Source organism: Natator depressus, chromosome 2 (assembly GCF_965152275.1).
Source record: "Natator depressus isolate rNatDep1 chromosome 2, rNatDep2.hap1, whole genome shotgun sequence".
Lineage (NCBI taxonomy): Eukaryota > Metazoa > Chordata > Testudines > Cheloniidae > Natator > Natator depressus.
In genome coordinates this window covers 251461096-251480440 of record NC_134235.1, presented here as the reverse complement: position 1 = coordinate 251480440, position 19345 = coordinate 251461096, and the positions used below count along the sequence as shown (strand labels likewise).

Sequence of the window (19345 nt, the reverse complement as noted above, 5' to 3'; positions counted from 1 at the left end):
TAAACCCGCAGAAGGTAACTGGAGTGGAGAGCAGCTTGCCTGAATATTATGCACATTCTGCAGAAGCTGGAGTGGTGGCCCAGTGATGCTTGATTGGGACCAACTGAATAGGTACCTCTCTTAAATATGCAGCCCTCAAAAAGCCAGAGGAAGTCTTTTCCCATTAATATGTGGGGGGGGGCGTTAATGGTTGGGACATGCTGGGTGGGTGCCTCTTCTGATTTCTCATCCTTTTCTGTCTTCTCTACCCCCTCCTCCACGTTCTGACTTTTGTTCTCCCGGGACTGAGGCCTCTCGCTAACTACCGCAGCCCGCGTTGTTGGTCAGGTTCCCAGATCCTACTGAACCGTGCCGTGTCTGCCATTCTGACCGTGCTGGCCCCTCTCACTGCCGGCCCAGTAGGGTGCTTCCAAACAGACCCTCCCAAAGCCATAGAAATGGACACGCTGGCTGTGAAATGGAGCCGTCTGGGAGGCTTTTTGTATGGGGAAAATAAAACACCCTAACAGTCGGAGCAGGGCGGCGTTGCTTTTCCTGCTGCCAAGGCAGGCGCAATGGAATAGCATGCAGTTTTATCTGGAGAGTATCTGCTGTAGAAAGCATCGCTAAATGGTTTACAGAAGGTGACTGGCAGAACTGAAGGAAGGTGGCTTTATGGAGCTGGGTTCAGGTAGTAAGGGGCAAATTGATGTATGAAGGTGGCGTAGAGGAGAGGAAAAGCCCCTTACATTGAAAGCTGCAGGTATCCTCTTGACTAATTACACTGCAGCTGGGCATGGGGCCGTAGTTTAAGATCAGCCATGGCTTCACGTTGAACAAGAAGGATGTGATGGGAAGTGAGCCCTAAAGATGGGGACTGATGTGGAGGGAGAGAGGGAGTTTGAGACAGAAGGGGCAGCACAAGTGAGAGGGGCCGCCAGTTGTGGGGAGCTCCGGGGTAAGGAATGGAGGCGCTGTGTGAGCAGGTAGGGAGGCAGAGATGAGTTACAAATTTCATGAGCTGTCAGCAAGATGCAATGGGCTTGACTCTCCACTGCCTTGCATCCTGTGTAACCACTTACCCCTGTAACTGCTAGATGATACTTCTTTCCAGAGCCAGGAACTGAACCCAGAAAACCTGATTTCCAACATTCCTCTGCTGTCTAGCAAGTAGCTGTGTAAACCACTGGCAGAGCATATATTGCAGCTCTCTTGTGATTATTTCACACTGAAGATAGTAGCCTACTACTGCTAGCAGTTACTCCTTTAATTTAAGTGGTAGAGATCTGTGCTGTAGATCTAAAAGTCCCAAGTTCAGACTTTGCTCATGATCTATTGCTGTGTGTGTGTTCCGTATTGCTCCATATGATGGGATTTCTGGTTTTTACAGTTTGCTTTTTTAAAAACCTAGGAAATGCCTTACAAAAAACAATGATAATAGAATGTTATGGTTGCAAAGTTAAGTACTCAGGAGTTTGGAAATGCCAGACTTAAGGCTGCTGCCTGTGAAACTTGAGTTCACCCTTGTGTTTATGCATTATGATAATCTTTAAAGACGTGATCACATATGGACTTTGTACAGAACTCCAGCCTCATTCAGGGCACAGGAGGGACAGTGAGATGAAGAGGTGCAAGAAAGAGAGAGGTCTCTGTGTGTAAGGCAATGGACTGAGACCCAGAGCTCAGTTCTGTTTCTGGCTATGCTACAGCCCTCTTATGTGATGTTAGGTTTGGTAAGATTGCATCACAATATATATGCACAAGGGGACTGCATTAAGGTTGCCCAGGTAACCTTAATTCTGGCATGCCCAATCCTAACTTTTAAGTGCTTGCATTTGCAACCTTGATGTTCTTTTAACTCAGTTTTTCATTACATTATTATATAGATTACACACACAACTAGAGAGCTGGGACTAGCACACACCGCTTTCAGCTCAAAGAGCATAGACCTCTGGAATGTGAGAACTTGCTAAATTGGTTGCCCTTTATTCTCTGAGCTTCCCCGGCAGAGGGCACCATCACTCGCTGATTTATCCATACATGACCAGCATATCAGAGTGATTCTCACCACTCAGGAACTGGAGGGCAGTTTAGAACCGAGGCTGTGTCTACACTGTGCTGCAGTGCGGGCTACAGGGTGTGAATTACAGCGCACACCGAAGTGCTGTAATTTCCCTGGGTGGATGCTGCTGGTGTAAACTAAAAGGCAACCAGTTCACCTTAACATAATCCTCTTCCAACTGGCCTGCATTAAGACAAAGGAGGTGCCTTCTAGTTCATGTTAATAGCACCGTTACAGTGCAGCACTTTGGTGCACTCTGCAATTCACAGCGCCATCATCCAAATTGCAGGGCCATGTAGACAAGCCCTGAGTGTTGTGGTGCCAAGTACCTCCTGAATCATAAGCGCCGACTCCATGGCTCAGCACCTACCTGCCGATCAGCTGTTCAGCGGGCCCCACCGATTCCCAACCATCAGTTGCTCTGCGGGCCCCACCCATCAGCTGTTCAGTGGCGGGCGGGAGGCGCTGAGGGCGGGGGCAGAGTGGGGTCAAGAAGAGGCAGGGTGGGGTTGGATCCTTAGGGGAAAGGCTGGAGCAGAGGCGGAAAGAGACGGGGCAAGGGTGGGGCCCTGGGGGAAGGGATGGAGTGGGGTGGGGCCTCAGGGCGGAGTGGGGGTGAAGCAGCCACCCAGACAGAAGAAAATTCGCACCTGTGGGCTGACTGCTCTGACCTCTCACTGAAGGAGGGCTTTGAAACACAGTCTTACCTGTGTGATGTGGATTTGCAGTGCTTCTTAGTGCAAACATCTACTCTGCTCTGTGGGTTTTTTTCCAGCTATGCAGCACCACACAACCCATCTCAGAACCATCTCTTACAATCCAGAAAAGGTAACACCCACTCCACAAGCATCTGAATAAAAATGGCCCCGTGCTGAACTTGGATTAACTTGATTTGAAATGCTGTTTAGGTTTTGTTTTATTTGTGGACACAGGAGGTTGCTGAGTGTCTTTCTAAAATAGAGACTATAAGAGGGATGTTACAGAGTGAGTAGCTTCATGGAGCTGGACTCTGCCTAAAAAGTGCCAGCTGAAGATGGCAGATACCTACTGATACAATGCCAAACACAACACGTGTTGCTGATTAGCAGCAGCATAAACAAACCAGGAAATGATACTGTCCTTATGCTGGCAATAGCCTATAATGAAATAAATAGATCATCAGTATCTCTAGCCCTAAGGAATATGTTGCAAGGGAGTATGTGGCCTAATGGTTAGTGCCCTGGTCTGGAACTAAGGAGGGCTGGGTTCTATTTTTGGGGTTGGCCACTAGGCTGCTGGGTGACCTTGGGCAAGTTGAGTCACTGCTCTGTGCCTCAGTTTCCCCATCTGTAAAATGGGGATGTTGATACTGACCTCCTTTGTAAAGTGCTTTGCAATCTATTGAAGAAAAGCAGGATATAAGAGCTAGGTATTATTGTCCAAGCTAAGAGATGAGGCTCCATGAAATCTTTTCTGGACCCTGGCTGCCACGATCAGAGCTTTTCCAACTTCAAGTTGCTTCTTGAAACCTGTTTCTGCCAGGAGGTGCTTAAACAACTGTCCTCTCACTGAAAAATCCAAACCAGAGGGATGTGCATTACTCTCTGAGTGAGCACATAATTTATATTACAATTGCACCGGAGTGTGGTACGCACTGCTTAAACAATCCCTGCTCTAAGGGTGTGCTAGGCAAGATGAAACAAAGGGTGGGAGAGGAAACAGAGACACAGAGACTTACCCATGGCCAACAGTGGGTCAGTGGCAGAGCAAGAGGGACTTCTGGACTCCTAGTTGAGTGCTCTAGACATTGGACCACAGCACCACGTTCTGACTTCATCTCCTCTTGCCCTTTTCTTAATTTGCATTGCAAACTCTGCAGCAGCAGGGACTTTGTCTGCTTTTGTAAAGTGCCATGCACATCTTTAGTGATACAGTGGTAATTAATTACAGTAAGTAATACAAGTATTAGTAATTTGTAGAATAGAAGATGGCTTTTGGATCTCAGGACTCAGGAGGATCAGAGCTTCAATGAGAGATCTTACGAGAAAGCCCAGCTGAAGATGGAGAAAAACTGGAATTATTTGTCTTAGAGAGATGACTGAGATGGACCTGATAGTAGTATATAAAATTAGTGAATAATAGAGAGGAGGTAGATGGTGCACTTCTATTCATCTTGCTCATGATGCAAAATCAAGAAGATAAAAAATGGAGAACAGCAAATTCAGAACCGATAAAGACAATTAATTTTTCACATAATTCACGTTTAGCCTGTGGAACTCATTGCAACAAGATAGTATTGAGTCCTAAAGCTTAGCAGGATTCAGAAAAAGGAAGAAAACTTTCCATCCTTGGCTGAGTAACTACAGTGATTCTCACTTGCTTGCATTAGAGAGAAGTGTGGTGTCAGGAAGGAGTTTTCACTCAGGCCGTGTTGACAGGAACCTCAGGGGATTCCCCTTCTGCTGGAGCAATGAAGAAGGCTACATGAGCAATTTCCTGTGCCTGCAGATAGCAAGCAGTTGTGGATCTCAGTCTGTTCTGTCCTGTCAGCTGGGTGACAGCATCCCTGCCAACAGACAGAAATCCATATTAATGCAAATTGTGCTGCTCTCGTACCTTTGCTGTGGTTACTTATCCAAAGTCCATACATGCCTTACGCATCAGGGACCCGTCTTCTGAATTGCCACTCCAGCAAACCCTTCTACAATGAGCGGCGAGATATATATGATTCTCCAACCTTATTCTGGTAAACATGGGAGCCTTCTGTCTAGCACTAGGTCTGTGCAATGCACATGGTGACGTTCTTGCAGAAAGAACCCTTGCTAAGGAATCAGCCTGCAGAGGATTGCATTTACTGGCTGTGTTGAAAGCTTCTACTGTAGTGCTGAGGATAACTGGAATATTTGTTGATCCTGGACTGCTTGCTGAGGATTTGACATCATGCCACATGAGGGGCGGGGGGGAACTGGCAAGTACTATATGACTAAAAAAACCCTATTGGTTGAAAGAAAGGAGAGCCAGGAAGGGAAGTACCTCAAGCAGGAAACTGGTAATTAGAAGTTGGGAGAGGCTCCAGGGTCCTTCAATTATCAAAGCCACCAGCTTCTTACTCTGTTAATATTTCAGCTCCCATGAGGACTACGGCTGTGAGTTTTCCAAGAACGTAGAGGAGGAGGATGAGAAAGGGGGAGATTGTCACAGGCACACATGGCAGTTTAGCTCCCAGTCTCCACTGACTTACCCTGGGAGCTGGGCTCCTAGCTGCCCTTTGTGCCCTTGAATGGGGAGCCATGCACTTGCGCTAAACATTTGATGTTGTGTCTGACCTGATGTGCTGGCAGACACCCACGATTGGATGTATAGGACACGTGTATCATGTACACTGTGTCCTACAGGAGCTATGGGGTATAATTTGGGACCTTGTCTCCACCTCTTTGCTTCAAGAGAATAGAATTTAGCATCCGACAGTTCCATTACTGGAAGGCATTACTCAGATACTACAGTGGTGAGGGTGCTGTGAGAAGCGGTGCAGACTAGAATAGACAAAGATACTTTTGAAAGCTTCACTGATAAATCCGGCTCATAATGGGGTTGGAAATGAAAGTTACATGTTGTCATTACAACATCCATAGTTGGGCCTAACTTTTAGGCCCGACCCATCCCTGACCGAAGCCCACTAGATCTGACCCAAGCACCAAAGGGTCCAAGTCATTTTCCAACCCGACCTGATCCAATGTTTCTCCCCAAACCTAGGTCAGCCCAGTCACTGCTGTCTCTTCCTGCCCATGGGGCCAGTGCTGTGGCAGCCAGGTACCCTGCTCCTGCCATCTGCTGCTCCCCGCCACGCTGTGCTGTGAGGTGCAATGACTCTTCGGCACACGCAGCGCAGCGAGGTGGTGGTGACTGGTCAGAGCAGGACATGTGGCTGCCACCGCACCATCCCATGGGCAGGAGGAGGAGAGCTGACCCTACCCAAGCCTGAGAGGAGCCGGTTGTTTTCCCACACAGATCCGACACTTGTAGTTGTGTCCTGTCAAGTTTGGCTTGGGCTGCAGTGCTCTAATTAATGGGCCATAATGGGATCTGGCTCATAAGAATTTATTTAAAGAAGATAAACTTCCTATAGAGTTTTGGAACCGTACTCGTGAATTAAATGGACAAATAACAAATAAATTATGTCCCTGCTCAACAAGTCTACTGAATGCTCTAAAAAACAGTATAGTCAAGTGCTCATTCTCTGTTGGAGTATGTAGCCTTTGAGTCACTTCTTTGGAATCTCATTGGTCTCATGGCTCTCAGACTCCGGAGGAGTTTCTCCAGAAGTGTGGGCCCAGCTTCCTCTGTTAGTAATGAACTCCCAGCTGGCTCTCCAGAGGCGCTGGAAATGCTGATCTGGTGCTGGGGGGAGCCGTGGGAGAGAACCCAATCCTATCCTGCTGTCCCTTCCACGGCTGTCACCCCACTGACTCCAGTGGATGGTGTAGGTGGGCAGAGAACTGGGCCCTTCACCAGCATTGTTCCCATCATTAATCAGCTGCTGTGTAATAGATCATATTTTCCATCCTAATGGGTACGTTAGGATTACCATTAAGAACAGCTGCACCATGTTGATTCTGGGCTGCCAAGTGTGTGCAGTTGGCATAACACATTCTTGGGTGACTTCACTTGAGGCTGACAAATCCATTCCCAGCATTGTCCTGAAAGGGCAAGGCTTGATTCTGAAACTTATTTTTTTTTTATTTCCCTACCTGCTTGTTCCTAGATGGCTGTGGGAGGGGTCCCAGCAGACTTCCCTGGAAATTCTCATTGCAGCTCAGGTGGTATAAAGCCCAGTCTTGTAGACCCTGGATTCTCCTTGAGGGTTTCGTGCAGTTGCAGAGATTTTTATGCATCTTCACCATCTCAAGGGGCATATCTTCAAGTGGGTGTTTTTATCAGCCACGACATCGTTTAAATCCAAAATACAGTGCTACAAGAGGCCAATATCTTTCGTAAGGCCTTAACAGGGATGCAGTTTGTTTAATCACAAAGGTACAGGGGATGCTAACAAACCTAAAAGACTAGACAACATGATTAAAGCTGGCAAACAGTATAACGTGAAATGACAAGAGCTATCAAACTGCATGCCATGGTATGATATTATACAGGCAGCGCTTTAAGCAGGTTTTATTGAGTGCATTATGGGATCACACAGAGACCCCCAATCAGGGATCAGATTCTTCTGATTGGTCCAAGACAGCACACTGCCATGGTGCCTGCTAGAGGTGGGCGATCTGGTCCAGATCAGGTAAGGACATCTGCCTCCTTCCACAGCCCTCCATGGACATGGTGGGTCATATTCTCTGCTGGTGTAATTCCATTTAAGTCAGTGGCGTTACACCAGTGGAGAATTTGGTCCAGAGCGTTGCAAAATGTCAGCAGCTCGGACTTGAACGCCTGTGGATCCGAGAGGCTCATGCTGGACTTAGCTAACAGGGTGTGTCTGAAATACTGCCTTAGTGGGTGTGATCACAGTTCCTGCTGGCTCCAGCCACTCTAGCAGCTTTTTACTTGCAGCAAAGGGAGTTCTTTAGCTCTGGCTACCTACGGAGGTCAGCATTACTGTAGTATCTGAGTGCTCGTGTGCTGAAGGCCTGACTATCTTATGTTCAGTCCCCATGGATGAACTTGGTATCTGTGCATATGCAACCATATTTCATCACGTGGGCATGCCCAGATTTAGGGGAAAGCTCACACAGGGTCTGAACCTGGTAGCTCGAACCTGGCTCTTAGTTTTGAATTTTCTAGAATACCCACTGCCGTAATATCTAGATGCCAGGGTAGCAAGGCTAGCTAACTGGGTCCAATCTGTTCTGGCTCGAAGAAGTGTCAGAATACTATCGGATGGGCTATTTGTCCAGTATTCTTCATCTGGCCATAAACCAGAAGTCTCAGCAATCCTGTGCGAACATCCCTCCTGAGACTTCCAGCCTGGTACAACAGAAACGTTTGATACTGCTGCGTAGGGCCATATGCCGTGCTGCTTTATACCCTGATGTCAGCGAGGCTGCAGGGGGGGAGAGTCATTTTATTATATCACACGATGTCTTCAAAGCCCTGTACAAGCACTATTGAATTAGTCCTTGCAACGCTCCTGGTTGGGGAAGGGGGAGGGAGAGAAGTATCATTCCCCACTGTACAGACAAGGAACTGAGATGAAGAGATTCCCATGACTTTCCCAAGGCCACATAGCAAATCAGTAGCAAACCTATTCAAGCTAAACTCTGAACCTTCACCCATCAACCCAATGCCCATGTATGCAGCACAATTGTTTGGCTCTTTAGACTTTGTCAGTGGTTGAAGCACTCCCTTCAGTACTGCACTTACTCAGGAGCAGCAAACCAAAGGGAAGCTTTTCCAGAGAGAAATATTTACGCTCTCGGAATAACAGTCACACCATCTGCAATCTTTCAGTACTTCTCTATTTAAGAATAAGGTAAGTCTCAGGGCTTAAATTGTCCTGACTTTTGCCTAGATTTTTCCATTGCACCTGTTGAAAGGTACCATCATTTTTTGTTTTTTTATTTTGCAACAAGCTGCAAAATATCCTGGTGCTTCCTAAGAGCTCAGTGTGACAAGACACAGATGAATCACGTTGATAATGTATTACAGCGTCCAACACCTCGCACAATAGAACCCCAACCCGATTGGCCGCTCCGTCCTACTGCAAGATTAATGTGTAATGCAATTAGCAAAACAACTATTCTTAAACAGATCCACCAGAGAGCAGAGAACTCTGTGTGGACCGGAGTGTGGAGGTGAACAAAGCGTTAAAAACCCTGGCAAAGCAGCTGCTGTTGACCTTCTGCTCTGAGGCACCACTAAACAAAGCTCCTGTTACAGCTGAACTCTAGCACCAACTTCTGCAGCCTAAGGGATCCTCTCAAAAGTTCACATGCGCTTGTGAATACCTCAGTGTCGATGTAGAATGATCAAAGATGCATTGGAGGAGTTCTCCATAAAAATCCACTAAGCCACTACATTATCCTCCTTCAAATCTCACCTCTGCTGCAATACAGCCGAAGCACTCAACAGTGACTACGAGTTGTGTACTGTGACAGCTGCTACTGACACGAATCATAATCTTCTCACTGACTGTTCCCTTGTGCTCCTGTGCTCTGTTTGTATCTACCTGTTGTCTCTGTCACAGACTGTGAGCTCTTTAGGGCAAGTACAGTCTTTTCAGTATAAGTGTGTATAAGGCCTAGAACAATAGGGCCCTGATCTCTGACTGGGGCCTTCAGGTGCTGCTGTGATATAAATAACTATAGGATACAAAGAGCTATGTTAATGAGACATCAATATGATCATGACTAGAGATGGGCCCAGACCAGAGCACCAAAACCACAGCTGAATATCCCAATTTGTCTTAGTTCATAACAGGCTGGACAGAAACTACAGATCTAAACACCCCTGAATTCTTGGGATAACTGGGTTCAAAGAATTTCCAGATCAGAACGTCACAGTTAGGGTCTAATCTCCTATTATGAGCCTAACAGGCAAGAGAGGAACTTCCACATAACACATTTGTGCTCCATTGCTAGACGTACCCCATCTAGACCTGCACTGTGCTGTGCAGAGTATGGCTGTCCCAGGATGTCACGGCATTATGTGTGTTCTCATGTTGCTCTATCCTCCGATTTGTGAGGCACAAGATTGCAAACAGATGTCACACCGCAATGTGCAGGCTCCCACTGAAGACTTGGCAGGATGCCTGGCCTTTTTTTGTTTGTTTTTTGCGCCTGTCTTTCTCGAAATGTTTACAGCCTTTATTGATACTTGCTCTTCGGTCAGGTCGGTCCTTGGCTATGTCTTTGAAGGTATTGATATTTATGCTGCCTGAGGTGAGACTCTGCCGAAGGGTGTCTTTGAAGCATTTTTTGGTGATTCCCTCCTGTGCTTTCCGAGTTTTAGCTCATCATAGAAAAACTTTTTTGAGAGTCTGTCATTGCCCATCCTGATCACATGACCTGAGCCTGGATTGTGTGCATGCTGGTTGTGTGAACTCTTTCAAGAATGCTAATATTTGACACTTTATCTCACCAATGGACCTTCAGAACAGAGCGGAGACTATGCATGTGACATTTTTCAAGCTGCTTTGTGTCTGCAGAGAACTGTCCATGTTTCACACCCATATAAGAGGGGTGCTGTGCTATCTATGTTCATTCCCCAGAAGTTTTAACGATGCAGATGAGATCAAATGGAGATGAGCAAACCAAAGGTATTTTGGATCCCTGTCCCCATTTGATCTGGGACCCCGTTTTAGATGGGGAAGCAGTTGGGATAAATGGGTTTGGCCCTTCTACTTTTCAAATGGAGATGGGGGCATTTAGGGGAAAACTAATCCCCTGGGGTGGTTTGGATCTGGTCTCCATTTCATCTAACCCCCGTCCAAATGTTTACACATGTTCAAACAAAAGGTTCTGGTTTGGGTGCATCTGATAAGAAATCAGAACAATCAGCATTTACTTTATACGATGCTTATTGCCTTCCAAGTACACTATAGATATGGATTCACACTGGCCTACAGTGGGGTGCATATGAGAAGGAGCTGAAGCTTTTGCTTGGAATTTCCCTGATTCTTATCACAAGTGGACCCAGATGAAAAACTCAGTTGGGATCAAGGCTGCAAAGTCTGGGGCTAGGAAATATATTTGTGGCAGAGGAGACTTTGCGAATGCTGTGAACAGTGGGCCAGCCCCCCAACCAGGACACAGGCCACCTCCCCTCACCCCCCCGCCACCCTCAAAGCAATAATTAGGAAAACATTTGTAGTGTTGCCAATATTTGATATTTTTCTTAAAGCCCCAGCTCCTGGAATTTTGGGAATACATGAGAATCTCGGCTTGCCGGCTTGCTTGCTTTCCAGCTAGGTCGCTGGCCCTGGTGGTTGCTGAGAAAAACTTGAAAACGTGACCCGAGTGTTACCAAAAGTCTCAGAAAGCAGAAATCTACTAGACCCCAACACTTTTTTTTATCTCATGAATTTTTAGCGGCGTGACTCATGATTTTTTGAATGTTGGGAGTAGGTAATATTGTATTTTATCTTTATTTGTATTGCAGTAGCCCCTGCGATGACCCGACCCCCCCCACCCCCCAGTCATGGAGCAGGACCCTGTTCTGCTCAGTGCTGCACAAACACAGAACAAAAAGATGGTCCCTTCCCCAGGGAACTTACCATCGAAGGCTATGTCTGCTCCGGGGCTGGCCCTAGAGCAAATGGCACCCCAGGTGAGGAGCATCTTTGGCGCCACTCCCCTCCGTTAAACTTTTGAATACCTTATTTTGTATTGCATTGGTAGCCCATTTCTCAACTTTGCTGCACGATTTGCACACGTGATTTCTCCCTGTCATATAAGATGATAAAATTGCACGCTAGGGTCTATAAATCTGTATTTATTCATGCCATATATAAGCGAATAAAAAAATTGTTTCCTCAAAGCTTGTAGAAACTTTTAAATTTTCTACGTACTAACATCACGAAATTGAACTGTGCACCAACATTGAGCGGACCAGTATTAAATCGTGTTACCGTAGGTGACAGCCTTAGAATGTTAACCCTAGTCCTTTAGTTCAAAAGGGCGCTTTTCTCGCCTTTGCCTTCATGAACTGAAGCAAAATATCAGAGAGATCCAAAGACTGGCCAATGGCATTTTCAAACAATAAAGTAGCAAGTGTTGTCAGTCTCTCCATCACAATATTGCAGCTGGATTCTCACTTCACTTTGTTCTTATATCTCACTGACTGAGTGGTGACGCCCTGCCCCTTATATACCTGCAAGGGCGTGGCTGACAACATTCTAGGAGGTTCAAGGAAAATGTAGTTCTCAGAAAGTCCGGAAGAGTCCATGAGATTCTACAAAGATCCAGAACATTCTAGAAGCTTAGTGAAAAATGACTCCACATACGGAACACCTGAAACATATTCCTTCAAAGATTCTATTTTCCCTTTTGCCGCTAAAAACAAAAAGAGCCCCCCCCCCGCCCCCCGCAAGCCTGGCGCCCCCAAAGCCCGCACCCCAGGTGATCGCCTGGGTTGCCTAAGTCCAGCCCTGGTCTATGCTACAAACTTCTTTTGGCGTAGTTATGTTGGTCAGGGGTGTAAAGAAGGTGTGATCCCTGAATGACACAGCTGTGGCAGTAGAAGCCCCTAGTTTAGGTGCAGTTACACAGGTCCAGCTACACTTTTACCCATATAGGGTGGTTTTGCTCAGGGGGTGGGGGAGGCTATATATCAGTACAAAGTGCAGCTTTACCAGTATAACTGCAGCCACACGAGGAGCACTCTGCTGGCCTAGTATATCAGTATAACTTATATGGGGAGAGAAGCAGGCCTAACTTGAGTAGAAGACAAAAGGTACAGAGGTAAGGCTGTGGTGGATACACACAAACAGACAGAGGAACACAAGGAAACAATACTGATTTTGTTCCCTGCACTCAGCCCTTAGGCATCTGCAAGAAGATCTCACTACATCTGTACAAAAATAATTCTCAACTATCCCCAGATGCAGCGTTTTACTGGTTTCAGAGTGGTAGCCATGTTAGTCTGTATCAGCAAAAACAATGAGGAGTCCTTGTGGCACCTGAGAGACTAACAAAAAGCTGATGGCCAAATAGATTCGTTAGTATCTCAGGTGCCACAAGGACTTCTCCGTGTCTTACTGAGGACAGATTACAGTGATAGGTTGTCTCCAGTATCTGGTCCTCATGACATGAATAAAATGGCTCTAACTGTGTCGTATTTGGAACTCTCATGAACTATGAAGGGCAGGTCTCTCGAGGTTCACAGGTTCAGTCTGGGTCAGAGAAGATTAATAATGCTTAGCTCTTATGTGGTGCTTCTCATCAATAGATTCAAAGCTCTATGCAAAGGAGGTCAGTACCAGTATCACCCATTTTTTTACAGCTTGGGAAACTGAGGCACGGAAGTTTGGTTGAGATCGTCCAAACATTATCCTTCCAGATGGTGGTATCTGAACCTCTGGTGTCTGCCTAACTAGAGAGAAATCTGCATGCAGAGATTCCTGCCAGATTTCAGCTATGTCTGGTTGGCCAGTGATTAGAGCAAGCGGCTGAGAGGTGGCCCTCCTGAGCTCTGTTCCATTGAGCTGCTGGGCAATATGCTTGGGGTCTGGTTCTTTTGCACCTTACACTCTCTGTCATCATTAACACCTGCTCAAGGTGGCTCTGCAACACTTCCATTCTCCTCTGGCACATATGGACTTGCTTTGCAGTGATGTAAATGACCATGCAAGGTGCAAGGCAATGGAAAATCAATCCCTAGATGCCCGTGCCTCTATTTATCCATCTGTGGAATGGGAGGGTGAATATTTGTCTGTTTTCCAGAGGGTCCATGCAAACGAGCTCTTGAGATTAGAGGATGAAAGAGGCTATGTAAGTGCTGAGTCTTATTGTAACATGATGGCTCCAGTGTTTCACAGTTTAGGCTCTTGCTGTATCTTATTGATTGATTCTTATCTTCCCACCTCCCTGTCCTAGGCTATAAGTCTAAAAAGGAGCTCAAGGAATACTCATGCAGCAGAGAAGGGGAAATTCCCAAGGAGAAAGGTAGGTGTGACATTTCACTCCATATTCTTTATGAAAATATGCTTGATATGAATATGACATAACTGAGATATACTTTATGCAAGATGGTGCATATAAGATATCATTTGGAAGGTTATGATTTACTGAATGTGATTATCCAATTTGTATGCCTGTATCATTTCTGTATCTGAATTTAGGAATATTGACCATGTATCTGTATGTCAAATGTGTTATTTTGGGTGTCACCCCCTATTAGCCCTTCAGGTACATCAAATGAAAAAGCCAGACAGGGCTAATGGGCTATTAGCAAAGACAATGGACTGTGAAAGAACTCAGTCTTCCTGTGGACGCTCCAGACAACCTACAAGTAATGGCTGCCACAGCCCTGCAGAGACATGGATCTGAGTCACTTGGTACTGGACCCATCCCTTGGAATGCCAGTGTTCTTCCATTGGGAGACAAAAGGTTCCCGCCATACACAAGAGCTGTATAAGGCAGGGGAGTGACATCATCGTGGTTCTCCTCTGCCTCCCCACCCAAAGAAAGAAAAGGAGTACTTGTGGCACCTTAGAGACTAACAAATTTGTTTGAGCATAAGCTTTTGTGAGCTACAGCTCACTTCATCAGATGCATGTAGTGGAAAATACAGTGGGGAGATTTCATATACACAGAGAACATGAAACAATGGGTGTTACCATACAGACTGTAACAAGAGTGATCAGGTAAGGTGAGTTATTACCAGCAGGAGAGCTGGGGCAGCAGGGACCTTTTGTAGTGATAATCAAGGCGGGCCATTTCCAGCAGTTGACAAGAACGTGTGAGGAACAATAGGTGGGAGGGAAATAAACATGGGGAAATAGTTTTACTTTTTGTAATGACACATCCACTCCTAGTCTTTGTTGAAGCCTAAGTTAATTGTATCCAGTTTGCAAATTAATTCCAATTCAGCAGTGTCTCGTTGGAGTCTGTTTTTGAAGTAGGGTACTGACATAATCACTTTAGGTACCATCCGTCTCACATACACACCTTCTCTGGGCACTGAACTGAAATGCCAGTCAATAGTGGAGTGGAGGGAAAGGTTACTGGTGCATAGTGGTAGGTAGTGACTCCGTGCCCAAAGCAGGTGGCCAATTAAATTGCTGATTAAAGCACTGCAGGAGTTAAGAAAGGAAGCTCTTGGCCTAACGTCGTCCTGCTTTTTTTTATTTCATGTGATAGCTTTATAAATTTCCCCCCTAAATTAACTATTTAATATCACCTAATCAGTTAATTGAATTAGCTAATTAGATTGCTTAATGGAATTTCTAAAGAACAGATTTAGAACCTGTTAAGGAGTCTTTAATCACTTTTTATCTGGAAAACAGGGCACCCGACATCTCCTGACAGCCAGTGCTTTGTGTTCATTCAGCAACTTACAACAATCACTGTTATCAGCAGAATATTTCTGAAAATCACTAGTAAGGCTCTATCCAGCCCCAGAGGTGCTGCTACAATTACCCAGGCTCGAAAGGTCAGGGAGAACCTCCCTTGCTCTAATTTCTGACCATTAGATCTCCCTGAAAATCTCTGGCTATAAAACGTTCGACACAATTTTTTAACGAAATCAGATTTAGGGGAGAGAACTGCTGAGGTAGCCAATTGCGTTCCAATATTTGAAACAGTTTGTTAGCCCGTGGCATTTTCTCAGCTTGTTGCTGATGGTGTGTTTAAGTGGCAGTGAATGATGGAAAACCACTCCCTCTTCCACTGCTGCCCTGGTACTGACAGTGATCAAAGTTCCATATCTACCTACCTGTAGCTGTCACACATGTGTGGAGACTCGGCACCTGCTGCTCTTTAACTCTCCCTAAAGCAGGAGTGTGGCAAGTGAGGGTTGTGTGTGCAGAATAAAAATAGCACTGGGAGCGAGCCAGGGGGTATAAAACGCTCAGCGTTCCTGAATGAAGGGGCCTGTTAATTCAGAGCAGGGCTTCAAAGATTTCATGCTCTTAGGCCTTGTCTACACTACAGAGTTTTGTCTACTAAAGTCAGGTTTCATCGGCAAAACAGTGGAGGTGTCCACACTGGAGTGGTCCTTCTGCTGGGAAAACGATCCTGCTTTGCCCACAAAATTAAACCATCTCGACGAGAGGCGTAGAGCTTTTTGCAGGAAAGTTATATCGACAGCGTGTCAGTGTAGATACCGCGCTTTGTTACGTCACTGGAAATGGCCTCCAGGAGGTGTCCCTCGTTGCCCATCCTGACTGCTCTGGTCAGCAGTTCCAACTCCGCTGCCCTGCACCCAGGAATACAGGCAGCTGCCCCTCTCCCTTTAAAGGCCCAGGAATTTTTGGAATTCCACTTCCTGTTTGCACCGTGTGGCAGTGCCATGCAGCAAACGCTCTCCCACTTGGAGAATCTCACCCAGTGTCTCTGCCTCCGTTTGTGGAGCAGGAGCACGGGGCTCACTAACTGGCTTTCCAAAAAAATTCACTATCATGGCTATGGAATGATTTTCCCTCTCAGTTTAGCTGTAAGCCCTGATCTGAATTGGCATTCTCAACTGGGTGGATGGCAGCAGCAAAGGAAACAGAGTCTTGGTGGGCCTTTGATTTGCCTTATTGGATCGGACCATTGGTCCATCGAGTCTGACCTCCTGCTTCATGGGGGAGTATAAACCCCCTGACAATGTAATTCACCAATTATGGAAGGAGTGCCGATCAATTCCTGGCCTCTGGGGGCAATCAGCTTGCACCCTGGGGTATGAGATCTGATTGCCTCTGCCTTAGAAGGCTTAAGTACAAGTATTTATGGTCATAAAATTTAGCTACAGTCTTTGACAGCCTGACCTCCTGTGGCTGTGAATTTCACAGCCAGTGTCTTTTGCAGTGATTGTTTTAAGTTCAGCTGCCATTCATTTCATCAAGTGACCCCCTTGTTCTCCTTATGGGGACAGTATAAAGTGGAAGGGTTGATCAATAATGACACTTAGCGCTTCTACAACACTACATTGTCAAAGAGCTGTACCGGCATTAGCTGATGAATCAATCATTCAGTTTCTACTAGACCCTTCGTAAAATTAAACATAATGGAAACCTTTACAAGGTCCACATTTGTCAGCCCTTACCACAGAGATCTCCTACTTTAAGGACTTGTCCTTACTGGTGATTTTCCCCAATGTTAGCCAATAACTGTTACAGCTGCAACGGTGCAAATCCTACTGCAGACAGACAAAATTGGACTGGTGGAATGGACCTCTGCTTAAAACCAGAGTAACCTCAACCAGTGCAAATTATGGCTTTCCTTTTTTACACTGGTGCAGCTACGCTGGGGGCTGGACAGTGACTGCTGAATCCCAAGAGTAATCAAGGCATACAGGTAGGAGATAGCTCAGATCCTGTGCAATAAGCATTGCTGACCGGTGGATGATGATTCCCTTTCGTGGCAACTTTTGAGCTTTCAAAATTTGGTTTAGTTCCATATTGTAAACGAAACCTTTTGAACATGTGTGTGTTTTCATGTTCTGTAGCTTGGTAGCTGGACCCTGGGTTGGGATATAGAAGATCCAGGTTCCAAGGCTCTTCTCTGCCTCATGAATTTAGAGGAAAAGTTCTTCATCCCAGATCACTCTGAATTGGGTGGAGAAGGGACTTGAACCTGGTTTCCCATGCCAGTGCCCTAATCCTCAGGCTACAGAGCGCGAAAGAGGTTCTTGAGCTGAAATATTTTTTGACAAAGTCTTCGTTGAAACTGAACCATCACCGTGAAACGTTTTGGCTTCAATGAAACAGCGTATTTCACCGAAATCTGATTTGGTCAAAAATGTTCCCATATGCTCTAGGAATAAATAGAAGGGATTATCTCATTGTATTTCTGTACTGAGCCTAGCACATTAGGGCCCCGATCTTGGTTGGAGCCTCTAGGCGCTACAGTAATAAAACTAATTAATAATTAGTCAAGGATTGGTTGTGGTTTGCTACCTGCCTCACAAGTAAATATTTACAGTTTGGAGGACATTCTGTAACACACATGTTAGACACGTGTCATAGGACCTCCGAGAAGTAGATAAATATTTATCCCTGTTATACAAGTGGGCAAACTGAAACATAAAGTAGACTTGCCCAATGTCACACTAGAAGTCATTAGTACAGTAGAAGTTTATTCCTAAGGCTCCCAGGTTCATGCTTCAGCCACTACATATACTCCTTTCCTCTCACTTTATTACAGGTAACAAAACTTTGTGTGAGAAATCCATCTCATGGGCTGACTTGAACCATCCATATGATATGAAAATCAGACACCAGGATCAAACATTCCATCACAAAAATTCTATCGAGTGACCATATGCAGTACTGGAGCTGTCCTGTATAGTTTCAACAAATGTTTGCACCAGTGCCATTCTGACAGCTTGGTACAATGGAAGTTTCGTTCCTTGCATTTCACACTATTATTCCGCTTCTTCTTTCTAACAGAGCTGAAATTCTACACCCAGAATAAGAACAGAGTAGCAGCCAGAAGTGCCCCAAATGGCACATTTTCCTCTACAACCACTTGCAGAAGAAGCTGAGTTGCTACTCCAGGTAACTGCTATTTCCACTATTGTAATAACACTCCTCCCAACAGCTGCCATTGTAACAATGCAATTATGAGGGCCATATGGCACCCAGGCAGCAGCCCTGGTTATAATAACTTCACGTAACCCTTCAGACTGCAGATTTCTTCCTGGTCATGTCTTGTTGTTATTACCTGCATATTTATTAAAGGAATAGGGTTTTTTTGTTTGTTTTCAATATCTAGTGGAGCTGTCATAGCGTGTTGTGATGTTCCCTCGGTAATCTTTGAGCTTGCTTAAAATATTTGCTCCAGCTAAGTCGAACAGATGTTAACTTAAAGACAAAATGAGATGAAATATTTAATGTTAAAATATTGTCACTGGACATTGAAAGGTTATTGGATGCTGGCCAGAAGAAGTAGCTCCATTAACTGTTTTTAATTAAAATACAAATCACATAATTTAGTAAATTATAAATGTCAAAATATTGCTGGAAGATGAAATATCAGACAATAATATATCACCTTAAGTGCTTCAATTTCTGCAAATATTATGGTATAAAATGTTATGTATATTTCCTAAGAAGAAATATGGTAGGGCCAGGCAAAGAGAGGGTGGTGATGTGTGTGGATGGGGACATGTGCTGGGGGGGGGGGGAATGCTGGGAAAGTGGATGGATGGGAAGATGGGAATATGGCTTGTCTACACTGCCCCACAGTTTGGACTATAGGGACATGACAACAGTGTGCACCAAAGTGCAGCACTGTAACCCCCCGTGTGGATGCCGCAGGCACAAATTAAAAGCTTCCTAGTTTGCATTAATGGTAGTCCTCTTCAAACAGGATTACATTAATGTGAACTAGGAACCTTGTAGTTTGCACCTGCAGAGTCCACACAGGGAGTCATAGTAAAGCACATTGCTATTCACGCCCCACAGACTGAACTGCAGGGCAGTGCAGGCATAGCCTAAGGTTAAAATACCAACCTCTGGCTTGCATTCTCTTTCTGATTCATTATTTATTTATTTATTTATTTTAAATGTTGTTTTCTTTTTCAAAATAACACAAGACCAAGTGCACCGAGCAGGGCATGTTCCCTCCTTACACTGTCGCTCCGAGTTGTGTTGCTGGCCCATGAAAAGTGGTTAGCGTTGATCTATTAAGTCGTCCCCTGCAATGTATGTTTCTTAGCTATGCCTGTTTCCTTAGC

At 45.4% G+C, this 19345-nt stretch overlaps 1 long non-coding RNA gene across 1 annotated transcript in view; it reads left to right on the top strand.

The window, feature by feature from the left end:
* The window catches only part of LOC141981805 (uncharacterized), a 128621-nt gene extending 110457 nt beyond the window's left edge, over positions 1-18164 (top strand). The window contains exons 4-5 of the long non-coding RNA XR_012637927.1: positions 13558-13626; positions 18057-18164. This is a non-coding gene — a long non-coding RNA (uncharacterized LOC141981805). The remainder of the gene's footprint in view (positions 1-13557; positions 13627-18056) is intronic.
* The last annotated feature ends 1181 nt before the right edge of the window (positions 18165-19345 follow it).